The following is a 13,783-nucleotide window of genomic DNA, read 5'->3' as shown; positions in this document are numbered from 1 at the left end:
CGCTTAGTGTCCCTCTGCCCCAAAATCTCAGGGTGCTGAGCAGTCCTCTGCCCCACACGGGCTGCAGCCCTTCCTCCCCATCCCGGAGCAAGTGCCCAGTGAGTCTCGTTCCTCTAACGCTCGCAAACCTCAGCACCCAAAATGTGAAGCAGCCTCCAAGACTTGCCACCCTCAAAACCCAAAGTACAGAATGTGTTTCAGAATAAAGGCAATTTGAGTGGTGTCAGCTCTGCCTGTGTTTGTTTCTATGGAAAATTGTTACTTTAATGTGAGTCATGGGAGTAATTAAGGGATAAATAGCAGCACTGCAGTTCATCAACACGCTGGTGCCATTGCAAAAGCAAAGGGAAGTGTACGCATTCCTATGGAAACACAAATCCAGCCTGGGTGCTGGCAAAATAAGCATTCCCATCCTTTGGGCTTTGGCAATCTCCTCTGTTTTTAGTCAGGCTGGTGTCGATCTGGAATAGTCCTGCCGACATGACTTACCAGAGAGTCGGTGAGGCTGGTTCAATTTAAGTCGGGACACACAAGACACAAGGACCAGTGCAGGAACCCAACATCATAAAATGGTGGAAACTCAGATGGCTGTTGTTTGTTAAACTTGACAGTAAAGAAAAACATACTGCACTTTTGCTGAATTTTTTTTTCCTTTAGGACGTGCTGAACAAAAAGAAGATCTTGCAGATGTGCCCTGTGAAAGCACCAAGCCAAATGGCAACCATGACAGTATTTTTTTACCTCTCCATGATCACCAGGGCTGTGCTAGCGCAGGGAGAGACAATGCAGGAGCAAGGAGCTGAGCTGCGCTTGAGCAGCAGGTCTGCAGCCTGAGAGAGCTGAATCTTGATGCTGAAAGCAAGAGGAGGAAGGGGGACCCGATCAATAGGGACCACTGACACTTCTGAGACAGGCTTTTGTGCCTGGACCACTCCGCCATGCACTGATGAGAAGTTTCTCTGAAGGAAAAGCAAACAACGCATCGAGGCAGGAAAGTGAGCAGGGAGCTGGGTGGGGAGCTGGACAGCGATGGCAGCGCCTTGCTGCTGCAAAGCCGACCTGCGTGGATGGAGATCGAGGGTGAGATAACACCGGACAGCAACGGCAGCACCGTGCTGCTGCAAAGCCGACTAGTGTGGATGGAAATCGGGGGTGAGATGACTCCTGGATGGGGCTCTGGCACTGGCTGGGTAGAAGAGGGAGCCTCTAACCTGGCTATTCAGCTAAAACAGCAACTTTCCAGGCTGGTCTGGAGGCTGCAGCAAGCAGGTTCATGTGCCGCAAGTCAGATCTCCTGCCAATCAACCAACAGTTTGGAAAAGATTTATTAGAACCCCCTTGATGCTACTGGACGCATCTCCCTGGCACAAAGCAGCACTGTAGCCACTTAACACGGCTCTAGGGTGCTCAGCAGCCTGTCCCACGCTGCGAGAGCTGCTTGCAGCCTCCATCCCCTCTGCGCAGCAGATCCGGCACCACCAGCCCCTCAGGGCTGCTGGGGGCACTGGCGGCCGCTTTGGAGGGGGATCTGAGGAAAGACTTGAAGAGCAGTGACTGCCAGCAGTGCTCCATATTTGCACCTGTCCATGTGGAAAGACTCTTTCTCAGCTGAAATCCACACTGTGGCCCGTTCCTTTATATTCCTTTCTCCTTAGCCTTTGCAGATGATTTCAAGCAATGCAGTTTTCCACTTTCTAATAAGCAATTTAAACGCTAAAGGGCAGCTCCTCTGCTGAAGGCAATGGAAGCCAAGGGAGCTGTGACAGTTTATGCCAGCTGAAGCTTTGCCTTTAAGCAAATGTTTTAAACTTTCCACTAAGGAGACTAAAATAAGACATAGCATGAAACATTAAGAGCAAAGAATGAACTCTGGAGACCAGAGGGATTTGGGAAACGAAATGAGATCCATCTTGCTGGCACTTTTCCCCCCTGTCTATTTTTGGAATTTAAAAAATTCCCCCAAATTTGTCTTTTACAGACCAGCCTTTTGTTCAGCAACCAGCGTTGTGCAGCCTCCCTTTTCACACAGAGCAGGTGAGCTTTGGCAAGCCAACACGCAAAATGCAGAGCTGGAAACTATTAATACCTTTTACTGCTGGAGCATGGTGTGGCTTGGCACAGGTGCTATTTGTTTTCTTTAACAGACTTTTCAGCAGCGCAACTTGCACCCAAATACTAGACGAACAAGATTTCCAGTTAGTGAGCAAGTTGTGATCAACCCGCCTCTCGTGCAGAACGCAGCGGTGGAGGTTTGACTGGGGAAGCCCGGTGGGTTCGAGCCGCGGGCGCAGCGGGTGCGTTTACACGAGCCTGGTCCTGCTCATCGCGCTCTGGACAGACTCAGGAAACCTGAGCTCAAACTCCTGGCTGTGTTATTAACATTTGAGGGGACCTCAGTATGTCACTCACAGCCCAGTTCTCTGGTTGACGGGCACCCTGCATTTTCCACTGACTTTAAATAGAGCAGGGGATCTTTGTTGCCTGTGAAAAGCGAGCCTCAAAACACTTCGGTCTCCCCATGTTTAAAACGAGGAGAAGAATAATTTGAGATCAATGGATAAGAACACCTGCGAGCACTAATACCTCTGTACCCTGCCAAGATACCGGGGGATTGAGCAAATATTTTGAAGGGCTGTAAGATCCTATGAGGCAGGTATGGGGCTGTTTAGTATGTCCGGGATATGTTTTTCTCCCTCATTTTTTTCCACAAATGGGAGAACTCAAACTGAGAGAGGGACTAAGCCACATGTCCTTTTTTATTTTGGTTTCAGCCAAGTTGATTTGCTTGCAAAAACTAAACCAAGAGCACCTGCACTGCCCCTCACCGAGACTCAGCAAAGAGACCCCAAGCTGAAGACAAAGAGCACATCTCACGGTGCCCTACGATTTGGCCTGGATATCACTAAAGAAGACACAGCCAAAAACCAAATCATTTTGGGCATGTTTTGTCTGGCTGCGTAGGCTGCGACTCCAAACAGGATACGATGAAGCTGATAAAGGTTCAGAAAAGATTTGCCCTGTAGTGGGAGACTCCATCCGCTCGGTTTGGGGCAGCGCATTTTAAGGAAGATAATACACTAACTGGAGTGTGTGCAAAGAGAATAAAATGGATGATAAAGAGGTTTTGAAAACGTGACCTGTAAGGAAAGGTGGAAGGAAGTGGATTTGTTTAGTCTAGAAGAGAGAAGAATGAGGGGAATATGATGATGATTTTCCAATATTTGCAAAAGGGATAGTGACTGTTCTCCAGAACCTGGGGAAGGACAAGGAATCAGCTTATTTTATAGCAAGGAAGTTTTAGCCAGGACTGTAAGAAAAGCATACAAGTAAACAGAAAGCTCTGGGATGGGCTACCTAGGGAAATGTCCATCATGGGAAGGTTTTAAGAACAGACTGTAGCAATTCAGATGCAAACTCAGATACTTTACAAAACAAACAATGCATTTGCAGGTGCAGAAATACCAGTTCTCCAAAATCTCCTCCTCCAGAGTGTTTTGATCAGCACCTGGAGAAATTCTGCTACAGAATGGTAGCACAGGCCAAAGAATAAGTCAAAAACACCTACTCATTTTAAGTTGCCTGAAAGAGTTGGATGCTCTTAAGATGAGAGCTGGTTGTGTGATTCTGCTGCATAACAAACCTTCTGCTATCCCTAGATGAGAATCATGATAATAATTCCAATCTTGTAGACACAGCCTTGCTTTCATCCCAAAGAAAGGGCAAGGCCTGTGTGCAACCAGCTTCTCTGTGAGCGATCTGTTCTACACCGACATGAATTAGAATACTCCCAGGATGGGGTTCACAGTTGCATGACAGCAACACAGCAGTACAGAGCTGGGGGGATTTGATACAAGCACCACCCTGCTTAATTCACTGGAGGTTGCTCGGCTGTTCTCGTCTGCTGGCTGAAGGGCTCTGGTGTCCGGGCCTCGCTGCAGGGATGCCCTGTGTTAGTTCCTCTTCCATTTTTCACTTCCCCCCCCCATGAAACCTCTTGTTAGACAGGACTGAACGTCCTTGAAAGCACCAGTTATAACAAACAACCAGGGGCAGATCTCAGGCAAACGCTGCGCGAGTCAGAGGTCACAGCTGGAAGTGGTTTTAGGGGAAATTCAAAATTACTGTCAAAAGCAGTTCTCTCTCATTTTAATTATAATTGGTTAATCTCATTTTATTTGCCTTGTGGCTATGGCTGTGAAGCTTAGGAAGCTCTCAGGGCCCCTGCTCTGTTCTCAGTTACCCTGGGAGCAATTCTGAAGACTTCAGCAAAGTTCCTTTAGATTTATCCCTTGTGCCACCGAGACCAGAGGCCGTTGCTTGGAGAAGCCCTCAGTGAGGGAGGGAATGGATGTGGCAGATGGCTTTTCCTTTTCCAGAAGCGAAGACAGACAAGCGATATTCACTGATTTAACCTTCCTCATGGCCTCTCTGCTGAGAGTTGCCAGGGCAGAGAGCTCAGGGCCAGGATGGTTTTGAGCATATCGCTCCCTGCATCCTCCCTGCACCGTGAGCAAGGGAGGGATACAGAGCTACAGCTGTTCTGGGAAGAGGTGAATGTGGTTGAGGAGATACCCCATTGCATTTGGGAAACAGAAAGTCTGTCAGAAGAGCAGTCTGCTCCTCTACACACGCAGCGCACCCCGCACACAGCTACCAGCAAGTTCTCCCCTAACAGGTTAAACTACCCCCGCAGCAGCACACCCGCAACACGAGGGCAGCGTTTGTCCAGGGGTATCTCACCAAACCGCAGGGTGCACGGCCAGCAAACCACTCAGGATTAGCACAGCAAGACACTGCTGCAAAACCAGCCGATGCATTAACAATAACTGTGCCTGGTAAGCGTTTGGCGAGGACCTGATGGAACACGTCGAGCAGCTTGTCCGTGGCCCCCGTCTCCCCTCCCTCTCCTCGGCACACGTGTGCAGTTGCATGGAATTTGCTGCTCCCACTTGCAGGCAAGTCAAAAAGCTGTCGAACAGCGATCACATCTAACACCACTCATCATCACCATCAATTGTTCTCCAAATGAAACAGCCCGCGTCGCCAAGCAAAATGCCTGGGAAGATATTTTTCCACTGGACGTGCATCCAAAATAAATACAGGAAAATCTCCTTCTCCAAGCATTTCTCTTGATTACTTTTCATTTGAATCATTAGTAAATTCGAGATACACACACAAAGCACAAGGCTGATGAAAACCCACTTCAACAAAGTGCCCCATTTTTTTTTTTTCAGAGATTAATCCTCTTTGTTAGTTTCAGCCTATGAGAAAAACATCCTTCCAGCCTATCCAAAATCAAGATGATATGCACATCTTCACAAACACATCCCTTGCTCGATGGATGCTTTTTGCAGCTGGTCAGTTCAGTTTGAAGAATGCTCTGATGGGAGCTTGCCATGCTTTGTATAATCCCACATTTACTGTTAAGTCGCTGTCTGCCCTTAGATGCCAGTTCTGATGAGACCGTGTTGCTGCAGTTTCGGGATTTTGCTTCAAGGTAGCACCACACTCCACCTTCATCACTAAATCCCATCCCATACAGAAACCCAAATTTGCTGCCTTGCTGTACAACAAGTAGAAGGAAATTATTCCCTCTTTAGGGGCTGGGAAGGAGCCCCTTATTTCTGAGGACTGATAATAATCCCACATCTCCATGGATGACTACCTGGAGCTGGGAAGAGTTGAGATCTGCTACCAGGGCAGAAGCAGAGGGAGAAGAGAGCTCAGAACAGCAGCCCTGGCTTTCCCTCGCCGACCGAGCCCAGGAGCTGCTCTCAGCACCCATCCCTTCGCCGTATTCCTCAGCATGGCCTCAGGAAGGGTCTCCCGGGCTCCTGAAATGAGATGTGCTCTTCAAGGCCAGAGTTTAGTTTTGCCAGGATTGGAATCCAAACCACACACAGCCTGTCAGCTTCAGTGGGTCCCACCCAGATGGCCCAGGTTCACTCAAACCTCAACCCAAGACCTGGCCCAGGCCCTACAAACAAGAGCTTCTCTCTTTTTCTCTCTGCCCGAATCCCCGCCTGCAGCGGACGTCCTGGAGAACCTGGCCTGCAGTTTGAGACCATAATGAAGCTTATGAAACGTTCGCTCGACTCCAGTAACCCATAGATGGCAAAAGCAAATTACAGGCCTCTAGCTCCTGGCTTTTGCATGCTGGCATTGCCTCTGAGTGCGCTAAAGGCTGCAGACAAGAAATGTTTGCAAGAAAGCAGGCTTCCAGCCAATCACTTTTACTTGACGGGTTTTCTCAGGAACCAGTACCCACCTCTGCACTTGTGCCCATTTCAGTGTGACGAGTCCCAGGACCCGGACGCACTGAGCTGTGGCGCAAGCAGGCGGGACTCCAAGGGTTTCACCAGGCTCCTTGCCAGACCCGCACACCAGACACCAGGCCGGTTACTTATTTCTGTGCAAAGCACCGGGCAGCTGAGGGCCGGTTCTGGGGCTGACAGCACTTAAATGGAAGCCATTTCTTTCAGTCTACCCTGACCTGGGTGTGCAGCAGAGCCCATGCTGCTTTTTGCTGGTAGTATGGGAGAGTTTAGATGTGAAACATGCCAGAAGCTGAAGCTAGGATTGTACCACTGCTTAGAGAATCGCTATTTCTAGCATCTCCAGTCTTAATTCTTAATGTAATTCTCTTCCCCGCTGCCTTGGATTGCTTCCTTTTGTGAGGAGGCCTCGGGGTTCACGGTACAAGATGACAGGACCTGGCAGAGAACCAAGATGCTTTCAGAGAAAGGCCACCCCTCAGCAAACCTCCCAGCCCCAAGACTGTCTTCTGTGCAAATACCTGACATTTAGTAGCATAGCCTGAATTTTGGGCAAAGGTTTTTGTTTCTCCCCCCTCTCTTCTTGCTCCACAGCTCACTCCTGACATTTTAAGAGCAGTGATCCTGATCTTGCATGATAAACCAAATCCAAACCTCCTGAGGCTGCAGGCCAGAGAGCAAACAGCTCTGTCTTTCGCCACTTGTACACTGGGGCTCCGAAAGCCGCCTTCTGGGTGCACCAGAGCTGTTCTGAACTATGCAACAGCCACAGTGCAACCAAGAGCCTTCCCACAACTAGCAGCCACCAGCCGGAATGAAGACGTTGTTCAGACCGCTGTCTCCCAAGCAGGGCTTATGGTGATGGATTATGTTTCTGTAAAAAGCCGAGGGAGGAGGTAGCAACCGTGACGGTGTCTGTGGTTGGTAAGAACTGGTTGTGGCTGCAAAGCAGGAGCTGGAGGGAGGAGGGGGCTGGAGCTGCATTGTGCCGCTTCGTTAGGGCTGACACCCCAACAAGCCAGAGCTTTGGAAGAAATCTGACTGCGTTTTCTCCCCCTTCCCGCTCTCAACCCAACGCATTTCTCACCGAACAAAAATCCCATCTCTTGCCCAGCTCTACCGCTGCAGCACTAATCCTTGGGCTGTGGTGGTGGATTAAGTCTCGGGCCCTGAGAAAGCCCATCCAAGGCACAGTGAAGATTTTGTTTGTTGGAGTCCAACCCATGTGCAGCTCACAGCTGCCATGGTTGTGAAATTGTGCATTTTCTTTTCTTCTTTTTCTAAGCAGCCCATGTGAAGCAAGGAAAGCGGGCTGTTCTGAGAGACTATTCCTAATGGTCTGAAAATAAACCCAGTATTTTTCTTGGCTTGTACAGGAAAACGGTTACCTTGACTGAAACTTGGTTCTAACATGCATTTCAGACAGTTACAAAGACCGCAGATAGGAGACTTGCGTAGGCTCTGTTACACAAACCTTCAGAGATAATTTTTTCCTCCTTCTTTCCCTTCTCTACCCAAAACTCTGCCTGGTACAGCAAGGGACCTCCAACAGCTTGTTGGGAAAAAGAGCTTTATCTCAGGTGCTAATGTTGTGAACCACCTTTTATTCTTTACCATACTGACAAAAGGTTAATGAAACAGAGCTGGCATTTCATCAAGGCCAGCACTGGAAATTAGGGACAGAGCTGCCATTAAAAATAACCAGATGCATACGTTTCTATCCCTGACACACCGGTCTTGAAATATCTCCCTCTTGGGTTGTACAGCTTCCAAGGAATAGCAGGAAATTGCAATTGTTACACTGGCCAGAGAATGGATTTAATTTGTACTGTTTTATCCTCCCTGTTGGAAACTATCCTCTCTTTTCTTCCACGCCAGCTAAAGAGCAAATAAAAAATCCAACAAAACCAACACATTTCTCTATAAAGCCTTCCCATGCAGCTGGACCACAGCCTACCGCAAAAGCATGCATGCTTACCCTGTCAAAGGTACGGACCGCTCACCTTCTGCAGGGTTTCTTGCAATACATCCACACAGGTCATTCTATGTGCAAATGTACATCAAGTAAGTTTGACAGCCACTAGTTGGTTAGCTCACCTGGCACCCGTAGCTGCTGCTAGGGGTGTAGGTATATATTTACCATAGAAAAGACTCTTTTCTTGGGATGAGAAAGAGCTGGATTACAGGGTCAAGTGCACGCTCTCTGGCCATGCCAGGGCAAAACATAACGATGCTTTGAGCCTTTGCATGCCAGATGACTGCAGTTAGTCTGCAACAGGGGAATTAAACTGACTTTTTGGATACAGAGGAGGAAGGAAGCTGCAGTACAACACATCAAACTGCCCAGCAGCGATTGTCCGAGCAGACGTTCAGGAGCCCTGGCTGGTTTAGATTAGTTCAGCAGGCAGCAGTTTCTTAGCAAGGCTGCCACATTGCGTAAGTTAAATGAAAGAGTTGGGCAAGTTAGGAGCATGTACACAACCGTGATGCTGCTCCAGCTGAAGGGCAATCACTTGTTGAGCAATCATAATTCAATTGGATTTGATCACATGTCTGTACAAGAGAGAGGTTTGCATTCATCTAAGTCACCTGTTTTCCTTAAGCAGGTACAACTTGGGGCTATGCAGGTGGAATCAGCTTTTGGAAAGACAGGTTGCTGGCCTGGATAGATGACAAAGAGCTGAGGCTTCATCAGGGCTGAGCAACAACAGACAATTTTTTTTAAAGAGGAATTTTGTACCCTTTTGACATCACAGTGGGAATATATTTGGCCCTGTTAAAACTGGAAAGATGATTGCAGTGATTGAGTTACAGAGGCTTAATGAATTACTGCTCGTCAGCTGAGCTGTGGTAACTGACTCTGCCTGTTGGACACACAAAGTACAATGCGTTAGCTCGAGGCTAATTTCAAGCACAGTGAGGCATAATGTGGTTACTCAGAGCAGAAGCTGGCTTGAACCCATCAGCTAAAACCCCTTTGTTTTTGCAAAAGTACCTTATTGTATTAAATGACTCCGGCAGGGTGGCTTTAACAGCTTATCTGGCTCCAGAGCACAATGATTGATCCCAAGCTCACAGGAGTAGAGGGTGGTTCCTAACTTAGAGACATGCAGTCCTGTTCCAGCCAAGCTCTGAACCCATATCAACGGCGCAGTTCCTAGATCTGCACAAGAAACAGTTTATTACCGACTCAGGAGGGAGGAATCGTAAGAATGCAGTGAATCGTTAACAGCACAAACCTGGGAGGTCTCCAGGAGGTCAGCGAGGAGGACAGCAGCTCTGCAGCCAGGCCATGGGAAAGCACTGGAGCTGCCCTGCGCCGGTGCTCCAGCCCTGAGGTGATGGGACTGGAAGCAGATTAAAGACGGCTGGTGAATCACTCCTGTTGGGAACCGTTCCCTCTTTCAGCAGCGACTGCAGCCAAGAGCTGGAGTGACTCAAGACAGCAGCATCAGCTGATGGTGGGAGCCAGACAGAAGATGGCACAGCCCTAATCAATGCCTGTCACAGGGCCAGGCCACCTCGGGTCCGACAGCACCCCCAGGGCAGGAGAACTGCAGGCAGCAGCATTTTTGCTGGGGTTGCCATTGCCAATGTTGTTGGCTCATTACTTAGTCTTTCTGGCTATCTCTTTCTCTTAAAGCTTTATTTTCTCTTCCCTAGAGAGGAACAGGAGCTTCAACAAAATCTGCCTCTCCAGCTGCCTTCAGCCCTACCTGGTCAATGCAGATAAGAGAGAGGATGTGGAAGGAAGAGGGAAGCAAAGAACAGGAGTGAGAAAGTGAAGCAAAGGAAGGAACAAGACTTATAGGGGAGAGATGAACCTGTCAGGGGCCATGCTGTTGTGCTGGAGTCTGCAGCACTGTCACTCATTGCTGAAATCAGGTGGTGACAAAGAAAGGAGAGAACGGATAGGAAGAGAACAGAAGTCCAGCAGCAGGGAGATCACTGTGGCTTCGAGGCAATTAAGCCTGATCAGGCAATCAAGCCTGATTAAGCTGTGCCCAGAGCTCCCCCTCCTCCTAGTGCTATGCACACAGGCTGTGGTTTAGAGCTTCGAGGACCACCACGAGGGGCTGCAAGCACTGATGGGGGCTCTGGCTGTTTGTGTGATCTCTCCTGCAGGGCTTCTGGCTTGATACAGCCTGCAAAAAATGCTCAGAAGTTCTGAACACCTTTATAATAGCCTGGCCAAAATTTCCATCAAGGAAAAAAGGCCCAGGAAAACCTGGTTGCATAGTAGCTCCACACAAAGAACAGTTAATCCTGGGCTTTTCTACCTGTCACAGTGCATTACGCTCCCCTGCCGCTGACCCCCAGCGTGGAGCAGAGCCGCTCTCCCCAGCAGCAGAAGCGCAGCCGACAGATCTGCGATTGTGTTCAAGAGAGCTCTTACCAAGACATCAGACAAACGGGGAGCTCTGGGAGGTGGGGCAGAGCGCAGGCAACTGTCAAACCCTTTTATAGCAAGTCCCACAGGAATTTGTTTTCCTCCTATTTTTAAGTTGAAAAGGATCGAGTTTCACTGCAGGAAATAGTTCTCCTCCTCCTCCTCCCTCCCACCCAGCTTTTTTTCTACAGCACATTGGAGGAGCAGTGTGCTGTCTGCCTCAGGTTTCCAAGAATAAGGCAAACTGGAACCAAAGTGCTTGTTATCTGCAGCCAGGGAAGCAAAGGGAGAGACGCTGGAGGTGTTCCCGTCTGCAAATGCTCAAAACCTTCCCCATTTCTTTTGACCAGGTTGAGATTGTAATTGGGGTCTCAGAAGAGGTTTCTGTGAAGCCCAGAGAGACAGGATATTCATATTGCTGGTCATTTGCAACAGTACTCAAATACAGGTGTAACTTCGCATTCCTGTTACAAACAAATACATTCCATCAGTGCAGTGCTCTTGAAATCTCCACGTGCCTGGGCTGTGCTAGCATTGACACCAATGCCCGCGCATCGATAAATCTGCACCTTGTTGCAGTTGCAAAATGGACAGTCAGCAGCTGTGCGCTGGGGCTCTGGGCAAGATGCGCGTAAGCCAGACTCAAACCTGCAGTTCAATTCCCAGCCTATCACATCTGATTTAGAGCCAGGGTCTGGCTGATGAACAACAGCCTGTTGGACACTTAGCTACAATATGATCCTCAGATCCTTTTGATCCTCAGAATCCACGGCCCAGTGATTTCTCACCCCTCCTTCACCATTCTGCTGATACTGATCAATTTTGTTCACCAGACGCAAACCCATCCATCCTGCCCTGGGCTCCGGGCACGGCACAACTAATTTCTCCCGTTTCCCTTGCAGTGACAGTAGAGACAATGCCTCTTTTGTAGGTGCTTCTACATGCCTGGTGGAAAACCTGTTGGAGACTAGCACAGTTATATCAATAATCTCCTGTTTATTATTCCTCTTGGCATGGGATTTGCCATTACCTCTCTAGCACAGGCAATGTTTTCCATCCATCTTTTCTCAGCCAGGTGTTTGCTCATTTGCAGCAGGGGGCTTCAAAAGAGACAAAGCTACAATTGATGGGAAACAGAAGGCCAGGCTGCTGCCAAAACGGGTTTTCCTCGGGGATATTCATAGTCCCAGAAACGGTTATTACAATGTCTTTCAACCATGGCTCTACACACCTGTTAAAAAAGCCTTGTCTCTGCTTTCATTGGACCTGTCTTTCTGATGACCTTTGTTGGGCACCTGTTAGTCACCTTCCAGGTTCACATCCTTCTAACACAACCAGTCTGGGCTAAATAACTCCTTCCCACCCCACTGAAGCCAAAGGCCCGGCTTTTCGGGAGTACACAGGAGGACTGGGCTGGAATGGGACAACCCGCTCAAATCTCAAGGCCCGATGTTGTGTTTCTGGCCCTCGGCGCAATGCTCATGTGCTTCCAGGCAGATTCAAGCATGGGGTTGAAGTGCACTATTTCTTTCTTGCCTGCCCTGTGCACAAAGAGTTCCTTATCTTGTAAGGGTGCCCAAAGGCAGGGAGACCTGCTTGGGAATGACTTTGCACAGGTCACAGCACATCTGTGCTCAGATGTGTCCGTCAGCAGGTGGTAGCGCTACCCAGTACACGGACTGAAGTAAGTGCCTGTTGATAAAGCCACAACACAGAACTGCAAAGTCCAGCAGAGACCCATGGCAAGAAAGTTTAAGGATGTATCGGCTCTCGCTACTTCTATCGGAAGAGCACAGAATAACCAAGTACATGCATTTCTGAGGAGCTCTGCTCAGCATCACAGAGTTAAGGATTAAGTTAGGTAAAGTTAGGTAAATTTATTGTAACCAATCTCAGACAACTTTCTGCACATCTGCCTTGTGTGATCAGAAAGACCGAATACCTGAGCACACACACAATTCAAAGTATGAATTCACTTCGCCTGTGTCTGTATCCTTTGCACTTTGTCTTATGCTAGAAGGGTTCTACGTTTCTCAGCGTAAGGAACCTCATGCCTCCAGTTTCCATGGGGCTGTATCTTCTTATCTCCAGTCCCACTACCCTCTGGCTGTGCGATTTACTTTGTGAGGATGGACCCAGAGTTAACATTTAAGGAAAATACAGAAGGGCATATCAAATCTAACCACGTTCTTGGCTTTTGCTCTGGTGTAGAGCTTCAGAAGCATCTTCTCCCTTCACGTTACACAATGTTCTGGCAGACATGGCCACCTCCCCAGAGCTGGGCATGTTTCATGGGCAAAAACTTCAATGGGCTGAATCTTTCAGTTTTCATTAAGTCACATCTCACAATGAGAGTTGCGGCAGTAGAGCTGCAGATGTGGCCAGCCTTCTGCAAAGCATCTTAGGCTAGAAGACTTTGTGGGATTGTCTGCTATTATTAGAGCCACAAGTAACTCCCCTTTTCAGTTACAGAAGAGCAGGCAGGATGCTTTGCTGTAAAGTTTATATGATGGAAACATGGAGTCCTGAAAACTGAGCAAGTCACACAGGACAAACTAAGGAGACAAGATTTGAGTTTGCAAAACAAATGCAGCTGGTAGAGGGAAGATGTAGATTAGAACAGACACAGAGCAGGAGTCCAGCTGGGGAGCAGACCACAGCGATCCTGGAGGAAGAGAGAACGTTTCCAGACCTCTCTTCTCAGCACTTTCTCCACAAAGATCTTGAACTAGAACTGTCCTCCTCCGCTCCCGCGTGGTCTGGCTGTACGGGACATTATCTCAGCTCTGCTCAGGTCCCACTAGATTCTCTCTGCCCGCAGCTCCCAGGCTCTTTTAACAAACATCTCTGAGGCAGAAGATGAACTCACCACGTTGTGGTTATTTCAGTTCCTTCCCTTTGTCCACCTTCGGGAGCCAGCAGGAGCCCCTGGAAGCAGCTCCCTCAGCCTGGCTGGGGTCCTCACCAGGAAAGACCTGAGTCATTGCTGTTCAGACACTACAAGTCCTGGACTCTCATTAGTAGAACAATATTGCTGCCCCAGTCACAGGGATTCACTCTAGTAATCACACATACAAGCAAGCTGCTTGGCAGCATTCACGGCCCATGAGCACAGGGG

At 48.7% G+C, this 13,783-nt stretch overlaps 1 protein-coding gene across 11 annotated transcripts in view; it reads right to left on the bottom strand.

Moving 5' to 3' along the window:
• Nucleotides 1-13,783, bottom strand: part of CCDC92 (coiled-coil domain containing 92) — an 84,212-nt gene that overhangs the window by 32,225 nt on the left and 38,204 nt on the right. The window contains exon 10 of one of the 11 annotated variants that reach the window (XM_082065844.1): nt 9,271-9,438. The exons of the other annotated variants lie outside the window; for them this stretch is intronic. The gene's annotated coding sequence lies outside the window, so the exon portion shown is untranslated. The remainder of the gene's footprint in view (nt 1-9,270; nt 9,439-13,783) is intronic. 11 annotated transcript variants of the gene reach the window in all.

The sequence above is a fragment of the Streptopelia decaocto genome (genome assembly GCF_964273445.1).
Source record: "Streptopelia decaocto genome assembly, chromosome: 15".
Classification (NCBI taxonomy): Eukaryota; Metazoa; Chordata; class Aves; order Columbiformes; family Columbidae; genus Streptopelia; species Streptopelia decaocto.
Note: the sequence above shows the minus strand (reverse complement) of the source record. Positions and strands in the feature narration are given on the sequence as shown.